Below are 13,535 nucleotides of genomic sequence, written 5' to 3' on the forward strand. Positions count from 1 at the left end.
TCTTTACAGACGTGAAATAGGTGGGTACGTAGCAACGTGCTGGGCATAAATTAAGCAACAATGGCCACGCGAGGTCCTATTCGCCGCGGAGCTCCCGTGCTGGGCACTGCCACCTTGCTATCCCCAGATCCCACCGCCCCGGAGATGGCAGAGTCCGGAGGCTAGCCCCAAGTTGGCTTTTAGACTCGGGAGGGTGGGTGGGGTGGAGAGTACCCTGGCCGTTTTTGTACCTGTCCCCCATTCTCTCCATCTCAAGCACCACACGGGCGTTCTCACGCACACTCACCCACACCCCCTCGTGCCAATAATTTAAACTTCTCTTAGGCAAAGGCAGCACCTCGTTCACCGCCACCACCTCCCTCCTCGTCCTCCCCGCCCAGCTAACACCCTCCCCCTTTCCCACATCTACCCTGATTTCTCTTTTTCCGCAGTAGAAAGCCAGCTGGTTTCTCCCAAACCCTGAGAAATCACAAAAGTTAAAATGAAGCATGTGTCTGCCCAGCGTCTCACCCCAACCATCTTTCTCCCGGCGTCAGATTAACAATAGCTATTCGAGAAGGGCGGGGGGTGGGGGGGGGCGGTAAGGAAGGGGGTGAGGGCAACGTAGCTGAGTTGGCTCCTGGGGTAACTGTGAATTCTCGGGGCTGAGAAGGGGTTCCCCCCTCGCCCCGAAGGCGAAGTCAGCCGCGTAGGACCAAGGACAGGGCTTGGAATCCACTTCCCAGCGCCGTGCACAAGACTCCCAGGCAGCCGCCACTCCACAGACACAGCTCCAAGGATCTTATTTACGCTTTTCTGAACAAAGGGAATCTCATATCCGGTACAGGCTTAAGAATTCGGCCCTAAATTGGCTACCTTCTTTTAAAAAATAATCACGGTAATTGGCGCCCAAGAATTAGAGCCCGCACACCTAGCAATGATGAGTTTTGACAGCTTCTACCCACCCCAGCCCCAGCCCAGCCCTAGCCCTCAGGCGGCATGTACTTTTTTCAGTCAACTACAACTAGCAGCCTGGTGCAGCATCTAAATTCCATCTGGCAATCCCATCTCCCCAGCACATGTTATCTGGTTAATGCAATTAAGTGTGGGGTTTTCGCTGGTCTAATCTGCAAGTCCAGGCTTCTGATTCCCCTCAATAGTATTAACGCCTCTCCAGTCCTTTGGTTGCTGTGCGAAAGTAGAGGCATGCATCCCCCAAAACCGAAGTTATCCCTCTCTTCCCACGAAATGAACTTCCAACCTCAATCCCGAAGCTCACTCAACATCTAGACTCCTATTGTACCCCTGCTCTACTCTACCCACATTTACCACTTAAGTTACTGCCGCTGACATTTACGAAAATTCAGTACGTCAAGCATGCGTCCACCGTCTTTTAGTCTAGCTCTCTAGAATTAAAAAGCAGAACAGTAGCTTTGAAATGAGACAAACATGTGCAGTTAACTTCATATTCTGTATTCCGCTCACTTACAGGTTTTCTGGGTTTGCCAGCGCATCGCTGCAACTAATGATTAAAGAAACCAAACCGAAACTTACCTTTCTCCCTTAAGGTTTTTGTGTATGTGTGTTTTTAAAGTAACGGTGCAGTTCTCCCAATAAGGATGAGCAAGAAGCTGCTGGATAGTTCTCTTAAGACAGCACGAAACCTAAACTGTGCTCGGCTTAAAAGAAGCAAATAAAAAGAAATGCTTTCGACCCCAAAGTCCAACGCTAAAAGAAATGGCGAAAAAAAAAAAAAAAAAAGATGAAAGGGGAGGGGAAACTTAAAAAAGAGAGTTTAAAAAGACGGAGAGACTATCCTCCTATTGCCGTTCAACTAAACAAAAAGGGGCAAGAAAAACAAACGAAGGAACAAAGAAAAGAGACGAAAGAACGTTTTTTCAAAAAGACGATGTCTTTCTCCTTGTTGCTTTTTAGTAGGTCGCTACAGGAGTAAGCTGCTGCATCTCTAACTGAGAACAGAAATAAGGGGGGAGGACGTCTTAAAAGGGAGGTGGACTGGACCACAGATTTATAGCACCGTATCACCAACCCCTTCTCTGCCTCCGCACTGCCGTGTGTGCAGCTGCTCTGCCAGGCTCCTATCCCGGGCAGCACGCGCGGAAGTATACGCCGAGTGGCGCCACAACGTAACTTGCTCATCTCCCCAGGACTCTGATTGGCCTAGATGTTCCCATTGAGGCCGCCCGGGCGAGCTTGCTTGATATGATTGGCTAGAAGCTTGTGTCACTCTCAAGAGCTCAATGGAGTCCCGTTTCAAGGTAAGTTGTGCGGGGAGGTACACACTTAACACTGGCGGCGAAGGGAAATGCAAGAAGCAAAAAGAGATGGAAAGAGCAACGTGGGAGGGTTGGAACTGTAGTATCAGAGTTTGCGATATGGCATGATCTTCTTTCCTCTTAAATCTTTCTGCTTCCGAAAGACTCATTTTCCTTGCCACCACTGCCGCATCTATGGCACGTTTCTTTATAACATTAAACTCTGTCCGGTATGTATGAGTCATTGAGAGCTCCCTCTCTTTGATCTGAGTGAAAGGAATGAATGTACATCCATTACTTGCCCGCATGCCTTTCTCGATGTGTGTTCTAGTATTCTGTATTAGATATTAGGCAATTTTATGTCTTTCTCTATTTTAATATATGCATATTGCAGCTCTCTTGTTGATTTTTTTTTTTTTAAAGCATCCTTTTAGGATAAGAATGAGTTCAGAAATGCTTTCAAATAAAGGTGGACGGTTTGAATTCGCTTTTATTTCATGTTAGAAAAGTGTAGGATAAACATCCTGTCAGGAAAAGAGGTACTAAGTAGAGCTAAGGTCCTTCACTTTAAGGTACATGGTGATTCAAAAAGAGCATCTGTATGAAAATTAGAACAAGCCACTCCTCTGTATTTGCTGGCAGTACAGTTCTTGGACCACACATGTATTGCTGACAGTAAAGATTAGTCGAACCTTTATCTGGGTTTTTTTCCTCTGAGGATTTAGAAAGTTTAGCCAGAAGACCAAGTGCTGTCAGTGCTTCTGCTTTATAGATGAAGACTACTTTGTTAAACACCATATTTTAATGACGTTCAGGAGGCTGAGGTTTTGTTCGTGGTGTTTATATCTTCCTCCAAGTGAAAGTGTGGTCCTCAGGATCGACTTGATATATAAGTAGAGACAATATTAACTTGACCTAGGTTCTTTTCCAGCCTGAATTTCTTCTTTTAATCTTGACAGTGCAACTTCCTAGATAGTACTTAATGTTTCTTACGCAATGTAACATATCTTCTCTAGATGCTCATGCCCTTCTAAAAGGAATTCCTTTACCTGTTTATTGCTAGTGCCTATCTTTGAAAATTCGGAAAGAGAAGGCACAGGTAAGAGTTAGAGATTGCAGGAGGGCAGGGTGGGCTGGAGGGTAAGGGACAGAAAATCACAAAGCAAAATGACTACAAAGTGAGGGGTGAAGTAATTCAGAGTTCCTTGAGAGTGTCCTTGAGTGTTGATAAATGATTAATGGCAAAGAACAGAAGACCTGTTTATCTCCCATATAGTCTGTATAATATGTTCAAATTCTATTACTTTGCGTGACAATAACAGGGGGTTGGAAAAGGAGGCCTGAATCTATATGTTATCTTATAATAGGCATTGTTATCTTATAAGTTATAATTATCATGTCCTAATCCCCAGCCCCACTTTTTATATAACAACAAGACTGGGGTCCTAATTTCAACTTAAAACTATTCTCTAGACCTGGGTGGAACAGGTCTAGAAAGAAGGAAAGAAGAAAGAAAAGCAATTTGAGGAAATGGAGTAAAGGGGCTGAGGGGAGGACAAATCAAGGAAAAAGACAGAACGCCTCCACCTCACCTAAAATAGAATAATCACTGTATGAATAAACAGTTGGAAAGTTGTGTTTGTTATCATCTTCCCTCAAGCCCTCCCCTTACCCCCAGGTCAGTACAGAGAAATAACTCTTAAAGTAATAAATGCAACTTAAGTAAAACACTGTTTAATCAGACTTATCTATGAAGTGACTTGTCTTTGCTCCTGGTTAACGTGCTCTTAATATTGAATTAGTTGCACGTATTCATGTAATATCCTTGGCACTTTGTAGAAAATCTTTACCAATAACTTACAACTACATAAGTATCTTCTAACTGGGTGGAAGCTAATACTTTGTTTCATTTTTTGATGTGTGTTTATTTCCACAAGGAAGGTTTTTTGCAGATTACAGTGGTATATTTTCCCAAAGTGGGGGGGAGGGTTGATATGGAATCCTGGGTGTGGTGTGGTGTGATGAAAATCTAGCATGTGTGTTCTGTAGTTAGAGAAAACACTATTGGAAAATAGTAAACTTATCCATTCAAATGCAAATGCTAAATTCTGTGGATTCAGTATATAGGCTTTCTTTAGTTTGGGCAGAGGAGCAAATGATTTTCAAGATGTGGTCATCTTCAACATGTTGTGTTTCTACGCAGGTAAAATGGAGTTAAATTACTTAAGATATTGAAAATATCCTAAAATACTAGTTTACTTCCTCAATAAAACAGATGTTTTTAAATTTAAAAACTTTTACATGGATACATATACCATAAGTTATATGTATTTTGCCAACTTTTAAAAATAAAAACTGAATACAGCCTATTTAAAATAAGGGATATCTGGATGTAGATTTCACTTTGAAATTCATGTTGTCATAGCCTGAAATACTAACATATTCTATCTTGCAACTAATAAAGACTATGTGTGTGTAAACATCACACTCCACATTAAGCAATTGTAGTCAACCCCTTTTCATCCATAGTTAGGTAAAGTATTATCCACAGCCTATGAACTTGCATTAGAAAAGCATTTAAAAGATATCTGGGTTATGATTGTCATGTTAGCTCTGATATATCTTCAAAGTCCTTGGCATTATTTTAAACTGCAGTAGAAAATGGATGGATCTAGGGGTTCACTCACTGAAAGTTTGGAGGAAAAGTTGGATGTGGAGAAAGTTGCAAAAAGAATAGTTCTCAAAGCTGAAAAAGTAATGGATTCAATAGATTATTTTGCTTAAGTGTGTATAGGAACATTCATTCATAGGAATACTAATCAGCTATTGTGGGCAATGTCTTTTAGAATAAATAACTCTCTTATACTATGTGAGGGATGTGATTTTAGCATTTCATGATGAAGGACGATGTAAACTACTATTGTGACATTTTTTTTAAAAAAGTAAATAAACAGTAAAGCTATTTAGATGAGTTTACAATGTTTGGCTTATGGGGGTAGTTCCAAATATTATGCCCTCTCAGATGAATAAAAATATTCTGTGTTAGTTTGTTGGGCAGTTTCAGGTGGGGGTGGGGTCTGTGGTTTATACCATCGGAAATGTGACAGTTTAATGCCTGCGTGACAAATATAGAAATTATATAGCTTGTTGATTACTCTTTTACTTACTCTTCTTAAAGAAGCATGTCGACTTTCCTTCTACAGTTTAGAAAACAGGAAAAAAGTTGTCAAGAAAATTGACACCAACTTGAGTTTAAGAGCGTGGCAACCGGGCAAGAGAATGAGGCAGGAATTAGCACCATGGACAGAGACGAGCCCATCCAGAATAAAGGTTTGCAAAGTCCCTTAGTGTTTTCTGTCCCTCCCATGTAACAAACGGAAACTGCAATTCTTGGGACAGACTTTAAGGAAGACGCTGTCCTACTTCATAGAAACACATTCATGTTGAATTAGGCTGGCTTTTGCTAGGACTCGGCCTTGGTGACAAACCGCATGTAAGGTTAGAGCCCCGAACTCGGGTCGCACCCTTCACTGTGTTTCTCTTCTCATACACTCCCTTGCCCTAGTGAGCCTGCATTTCATCAGTGTTCATGCAAAATAAATGCAAATCCAGGTAGTCATCGAAAAGTCTGCTAAATCTACTCCAGAGTTTTTAATCCTCGAAATTCCCAGCGGGAATCGCAACAAAACCGCCTACCCGCTCCCCCTCGCTCCCCCCCACCACCAGTTCTTCACTGGCTCCTTCCACGTACTGGCAAAGGGGCAAAGCCTTTTATCGGAAGATAAGTGACCTCCGAGACTATTTTGCAAAGGACCCTTTATATTGCAAACACTTTCCATCAGGGACAGTGCCAGAGGCGGCAGTGAGCAGGATCACAAACATCCTTCACTTTCTCTTTACATTTTGTCTTTAAACTACTGTTCGAGGGAAAAACTGTAAAGACAGCACACTCGGCGAGAATTCCCTTAAAACCTTAGGTTACTGCTCACACTTAAAAGATATGTGACCTGTTTAGTTAAATGTTTAAATTTTTTTCTAAAATGTAATCTAGTGTCGCGGTAAATCTTTTGAGACCAGCTTAGATTGTTCTCCCCACCGCTACACACACGCCTTTTTTTTTTTTTTTCCCCCCCTGGGCAAAATTTGTATGAAGTTCATTGTCCTTTAGGTGATTTGACTGCAGATAGAGACTAAGATGTGTTGCACGTGCCCCAGCGTGTCTCGAAAAATATATTTGCAGCTTCGGATCGACGATCATTTATGTAAAGCTTCCCACAAATGTCCTCAGATTTCTCTTCTTCCCCTCTTTTGCTCAGTAGCAACTTTTAGCAGGATAAACTCAGGTCTTTGCTGAGCATGCAAAGGGAGGTCTAGATGACCAGGAGAGGTTTAGGTAAGAAAAACTGGAGGTGAGAAAAGGCAAATCAGAGCTTTGTGTCCGTTTCTTTCAGGGATGCTAACAGCTTTCTCTAAGCTTTCTCCTGGAGCCGATACATCTCATGCAAAATTAATACAAGTAATTAAAAATACCAGTTTCCAAAGTTAAAGGAAACCATCTGTCTCAGCTGGTGGCAATCAGTCTTTCGGTCGGCCCCTTTACTGGGACCTGGGAAGAAACGGTTTCTCTGCTTCGGAGGCTCGGAGGCTCTTTCTTATATTGAAGATTTATGTTTCCACTTGTGTGCGATGCACGTTTAATTTGAAATAATAAAGCCGGGCTGAAAGACCAGTCAATCAGAGCTATCAACTGTTCTCCGTACGCTGCCCTGCCCCCACCTCCCTCTGGTTTCTAACCCTTTTTCTTTTCTTTACCCTCACCACCCTACCCTCCCGCTCCCTTTTCCTCCGTCCCCAGCTCACTCACACACTCGCACTTTCCCCCCACGTGTGTTCAGATCAAACCCTTGCCCCATAGAGCAAGTGACCGCAACGGGGCACGGTGACAAAGGCGGAGTTTGTATCAGAAGAAGACTGAGGCCCGGGGAGACACGGCGGATAGAGAAACAGCTGTCTTATCAGCCCGCTGCAGAGATGGAGATGGCTCGAGAGGTCCTCAACAGATAATCACTTGAATAGGTTTGCAATGCGCCAAACTTCACGCTTGATAAGGCCAACCCAATGTAGAGAGCAGCCCGGATCCTGCTCCATTCTGTTTTATCTGAGCTGTAAATTAAGAAATTGAAATTCAGGTGGCAAAGGCAGCAGTCTGCTGATAGACCGCTAAAGTAAACTGTCATTAAAATGCTTGCGGCAGGCAGAGAGGGGGCGCCTGGAATGGGATATTGTTTTATTTTTTAATTGGGGGGTGGGTGGGTGCTGGGGTGGCCAGCCAGGAGAGACAAAGCCCACCGGTTTTTAAAATTATTTGGGGAGGGGAAAATGAGATTTAGCAAAGGGACACAGCATCTTGATCATGATTCTTAGTCGTAGATTCCATGCATAAACAATTTGAAAAGTATAAAGTTGTGGGAAGTTTGGTGAAAGAGTAAGGAACAATTTTAAAGCAATCTGATAGGAAATAGAATTCTGTCTTTATCAGAACACGGGGCAATGGGAGCTCTCTGATGACAGTATTAGAAACTAATTCTAAATGGAATCTAAAGTTTTCCTTTTATTGTAAGAAAAACAGATCAACCGGATACAGAGGAGTTACCATAAACTGAGGTTAACCTGACCTTTTTATTGATGTGATAGGGCCACCAGAGAGATTCCAGGGTGATTTTTAGAACAGCCTAAGAAATTATCGACCACATAAGAGAATCATCTTAGCTACATACAGGAATAAGAGCTGTATTTCACCCACTTCCCCTTTACCCAGATTATTACTAGGAGGTAAATTCAGAAAACTAAAAAAATTCCACATGTGTATTTTGACACCACGTGGTTCCTACAGCACACTTTATACCTACACTCTTATGTTTGCTTTTATGGATAGGAGGCGTGAAATTCTATGCATTATTTGAATCAATGTTTCACAAAAGTTTAAAATGTATAATGACCAGAATATAGCCAGTGACCTTGCTGCCTAGATTCACTAATGACTGTGCACTGTACCTTGTTCTTTTTGTCACTGAGGAGATTATAAATTCACTGGTGTGCATTTATGAGAGTGTATAACAGGATGCATTTCATTTTCCACAACAGCGTTTATATCTTAAGTTTTAGCAACATTTCTGAAAAGATACCTTCTGGTGATAACACAAGTTAATGCAGCTTTAGAAAATCAATCATTTTTTACTTTGTTTAACCCCAAAACTTTAATCAATGTTAGGATGCACTTAATTGATATTATTAAGGCTGCTTAAATCACAGTGGGATGTGGAAGAATTAAAAATGAATTTGTCAGGAAAAGTAGTTAGAAAAAATTAAGGTGTGAGTATACATTTCAGTACTTATTAAACTATTTAGATGTATTAGACTATTGTTTTAAACTTTGCATTTATCTGATTACTCATAGGGAGTTGAGCAAATAAATATAAATAAAGGAATCTCAAACACATTTTTGTTCAATTCTTCATGCAAAAAATCCATCATATCTTCTAACCCAGAAAGCAGGTGTTGTTGTTGCTAAATTCAAGTATATGGATGAATGAGTGCTGTATGTATTTCCTGAGAGAGAAATTTATGTTTATGTAAGCTAAATTTTCCCTTCTGTATCACCATTTTCCATAATGTGACATTGGTTTAAATAATGGCTGCTATATAAGCATTTTAAGAAATATTCTTTTAAATTCCAGCCTTTCAGGCACTATTATCTTCAAATAATCATACAACAAGATATTTTTCTGCTTGTTACAAATACTCAAGTAAGTTTGAACTGCCAGCCTTAACGAGTCTCTTAAGCTATGTTTAAAAATTTTTATCTTAATTAAATTGAAAATATGCATATAATGGACAGCTTAAGCTATTATTTGCCAAAACAGGCAGGACTTTTTAAAGATGAGAATTTACAGAAGGGTTAAAGGGTGTACTCTCACTAAGTTTGAAATGTGATAAAATGATATTTTATAAATGTACATTATAATGTTTCACAACTAAAAGATAATTTTAAAAAGAAAATTACATTACTGAACAGAAAAGTCTTTTAGCATGAATTATAAAAATCTCTCCTAATTTTTGTCACAAATAAATATATATGGCATTATGAATGATGAAAAATAATTTTAAAATGTTTTAAATGCCAATTTTATTTTTAAAGGGATTCCCCATTAATTCTTCTCTGTGGGAAATGGGATAATAGATTTTCAAGGAAAACATTCTTTTTATGATGTATGAAGGTAAAAATATTGGAAACTTTAGAAATATGTAAAATTTGTAATATTTTTGTCCAAAACTGATTATAAATCTATTACCAAAGAAAAAACTCAGACAACTAATAGCATCCTTACACATATAATATTTATCTTCAGGTGAAGGTCAATATAACCAGTTCCTGTTTCTAAGTATTTATTCCTGATCTTTGACAAAAGAACCATTTTGGTTTGATTCAAGCATCTTTTATAAGCCTATATTTGTACAATATCTCTTTACAAGTTTTTAATGGTAGAGCCTGTCAAAAATTAGTCCTTTAAATAGAAATTGTAATGTTACTCTACCATGAGCTACAGCTTTGCAAATTGTTAAGAGTTTGGGTTTGTACTTCAGATACATATCAATTTGAACCTGACTCCATCACTGTTAGTCCTTAGACAATTAGCTTACTGTCTTCTAAGAGTTGATTTCCTGATCTGTACAATGGTGATAATAATGCTTAATGTAGGATTACTGTAAGGTCAAATGTAATTGTTGAGTGTAAAATATTCAAACTTCCTGGAATAGAGGAAACAGTTGATACAAGGTAACTATAATGGTAACAATACTGGTGACTTAGCACATTTATTTGATGAAGCAAAAATTAGAGTCCCTCCTTTTACATACTGTCTATTAAATATTTTCATTTGCTGTTATTAATATCCCAACCGATATACCCTATAATAAATATCTTCTCACCTTTCTAATTGTAACCAAGTTTAAAAGGCCTCAAAAAACATAAAATCTGTCTGCCCTCTCATGTGGCTTCAATATATTTCCCAATACAATTTCATGAGCCCATAAAAAGTTGTGGGTCTTCAAAAAGGAACTTAGTCTGAGATCCCACCTGATTGATATAATAATAAAAACACCTTAGATTTTTATAGTACCTTTTATCACAAAAAGCTCAATGCATTTTTACATATTTATCATTGTAACCCAGAAGGTAAGGAAGGACATAAATTATTTTTCATTTTCATGGGCATAACAGAGGCATTAGGAATATGAGTTACATTTCTAAGATTAATAGAAATAAAGAGCGGCTTTCCTGAATGTCAGTCTTTCTACAATGTGTTACTCACTTTGGCATTTATTATGACCATTGTTTATTTAGGCTCAAAATGTTAGTGTTTGCTATTAAGTATAAGTTATAATTCAGCCAATTACTTGCTGAAATCAAGTTGAATCAAATACATGCCATCACAGTCTAATCAAATTAAAATATTTTGATTTTATGCCAAGAGACACTTTTATTATTGAATTACATATATGCATATATTACCCATCTTTATTTACCATTCTGTGTTAACGCTAAGGCAAGAATTTAAAAGTTACTAGTCATTTATGGCCTTGGAAGAAATCAGTTTCAATCTCCTTATCACTGGCCTTCCCCCAGGCTCATTCCCTCTCTCCACATTTTTATAGGCTATGATATTTATTCAATTTACATACGCTAACAGTACTTTCTGCTCAGTTTTCCATTTCTTAGTTTGTCTGTGTTTGATAAATCTATCAAAATAAATATCCAAAGGAATACAGAGGTAGAATATATAAAGGGCACAAGAGAATATGCTTTCTGTAATAGTTTTTGTTTGTTTTGAATGAAACAAAATGGAGAAATAATGTCCACTTAACATTGTAAATATGCTATGGTTTATAGTTTTGCAGTTCCTTCCTGGGCTAACGTCTCTGTGGATTGATACAGATTCAGCTACAGATGTGGATTTTCACTGAATAAGTACAATGGAAGGAACCAAAACTTTGCAGCCTGATAAAAGAATAAATCTTAAACTTTTTGATGTCTAACTTCATAGATTATAATGAAAAAAAAGCAGACATGACTTTTATTTTAAACTTCAATGAGCATCTATCTGTATCCTAAATGGATCTTACAAATTTGGTAAGACTGAACCACACAAAGTCAAGTCCAGTCATGTGACTGCCAGACTTATAGGTGGAAATGCAGTTAGCACCAGGAAGAAACACACGTGCATACACAGAACAGCCAGAGCTGCTCTTTAATGCCACCTCACCAACCCCTTTTAATCCTTCATGTTGATGTGGCTAAAGGGGAAATCTGCTTCTCTGATTGAGCATATGTATGTGCATTTTAAGGGAATACTGAGAATACTGTTATAATAAAAATAATGTTCCATTCCTTTGGTCACTGTCATTCTGGTATGAGAAATTAGAGAATATGGTTGTTTGAAATGTCAGTTTTTATAAACATGAGTTGGAAGATCTAACATAGATGAATGGTGTTACAGACTGTTTAAGCTGTTTGAGTAACAAATAGACATTTCCTTGAATTATTTTGACATGATTTACTGTGAAATTTCTTTTTTTCTTTTGCTGGCATTTCTAGATTTCTTGTGCAGACAATAAAGAGAAAGGCCTTTCTTTTATGTCAGTGCTCATCATTTAACTCATACAGCACCGATATTTTCTAGAATACAGATATTTCCTGGATATCAAACGAATGCTAAAAGAAAGGTATGTTTCCATATTAGCCACATCAAAAGGACAAATGAAGATTTGAGCTTCTTTACAAAGTTTTATAAGAGAGGAAAATACAAACATATATTGTGGTGCTTTAGTCCTTCATTTTAAAAAATCTTTATATACATCAACCTTATTGGGCTGTGTGCATGTGTGTGTTCAGAAAAAAATGCAATGAGGTTCAGAGGAAAAAAAATAAGGCTTTGGTCAAGGAGATCAGGCCAACTGTGGTGAAGGAAGTGGGCTGGAGAGCAAAGACACTGGGTTGGTTAGGTCACATCACGGAGGGCTTTGAAAGCCAGCAGAGGAAAGGACTGCCATAAAACTACTGGATACAGGTTATATCTATTGATAGGTGTAAATTTGGGACATGATAAGTGGAAAGAGATGCAAAGGTACAGAAATCAGAATCAAGACACATGGAGGGTTAAGAAGTTTTTTGTCTAAAACTCTAAGACCCCTTGGAATGAGACAGCAAGGTCAGGGGATAAACAGAGATGGGGGAAGACTGATAAGTATAGAAGAGGGGTTCACTGACGATAATGAAAACGTTTTGATGGCCAAAATATTTATAGCATGCCCTGGGAAGGTGACAGGGTTCTAAACAAATAATACTTTTGAGGAAAAAAAAAAAAAACCCAAAAACCCAAGACTGCCAGTGAGCATGAGAAACCGGGAACCAGAGCCTACACTCTGATGATCTGTGAACGCCTCTAAGACACTTCTGTATCCCAGAGGAGGCTTTAAAAACACTGCTAGGAGGGATACATTGAGCTAAGAATCCTAGGCTGGGAGAAAGGAGCATGGGTCTGAGTGTTATTTCCCCCACTTACTAGCTGATTCCCTTTCAGCAAATCACTCTGGCTTGTTATAATGATAATGAGTAACAAGTATTGAGTATGTACTACATGCCAGGCAGCATTCCAATGCTTTATATACATTAAATCATTTAATCCTCACAATAATCCTGTCATTTTAAAGAGGAGGAAACTGAGGAAATTGAGTGCCCAATATGGCACAACTAGAAACCAACAGAGGTGTGATGTGACCCCAACTAGTTCATTTCTCTTTCTTTTCAGTTTATTTATTTATTTTTTGCAGGGAGGGCTGAGAGAGAGGGAAAGAATCCCAAGCAGTCTCCGCTGTCAGCACAGAGCCCAACACAAAGGCTTGATTTCAGTCATGACCTAAGCAGAAATCAGCTGACTGAGCCTACCAGGGATACCCCAAGTAGTTCATTTCTATGGCCTAAGTCCTTAACCACTATGTATTAGATGACCTCTACAGTACTTTCCAGATGTAAAATCCAGTAATCCTAAAGAAATATAGCAGAAATTAAAGATGATATAACACTTGCAAAAATAACAAGAGTACAGGGAAAATGGAGACTACAATGAACATCATCAACAGACAAACTCTGTTTTCCTAAAATGAAATACTCATACTCAAGTCTTGACATGCCATCTATTGCTGACAAATGGAAGAGAGATA

General features: G+C 38.9%; 1 protein-coding gene across 4 annotated transcripts in view; it reads right to left on the reverse strand.

The window, feature by feature from the left end:
• Nucleotides 1–13,535, reverse strand: part of ELAVL2 (ELAV like RNA binding protein 2) — a 200,782-nt gene that overhangs the window by 137,705 nt on the left and 49,542 nt on the right. For 2 of the 4 annotated variants that reach the window (XM_060609667.3, XM_060609655.3), the window contains exon 1: nt 1,534–2,089. The exons of the other annotated variants lie outside the window; for them this stretch is intronic. The gene's annotated coding sequence lies outside the window, so the exon portion shown is untranslated. Of the gene's footprint in view, nt 1–1,533; nt 2,090–13,535 lie in introns of those variants that run through there. 4 annotated transcript variants of the gene reach the window in all.

The sequence above is a fragment of the Panthera onca genome, chromosome D4 (assembly GCF_046562875.1).
Source record: "Panthera onca isolate mPanOnc1 chromosome D4, mPanOnc1 haplotype 2, whole genome shotgun sequence".
In the NCBI taxonomy this organism is placed as follows: domain Eukaryota; kingdom Metazoa; phylum Chordata; class Mammalia; order Carnivora; family Felidae; genus Panthera; species Panthera onca.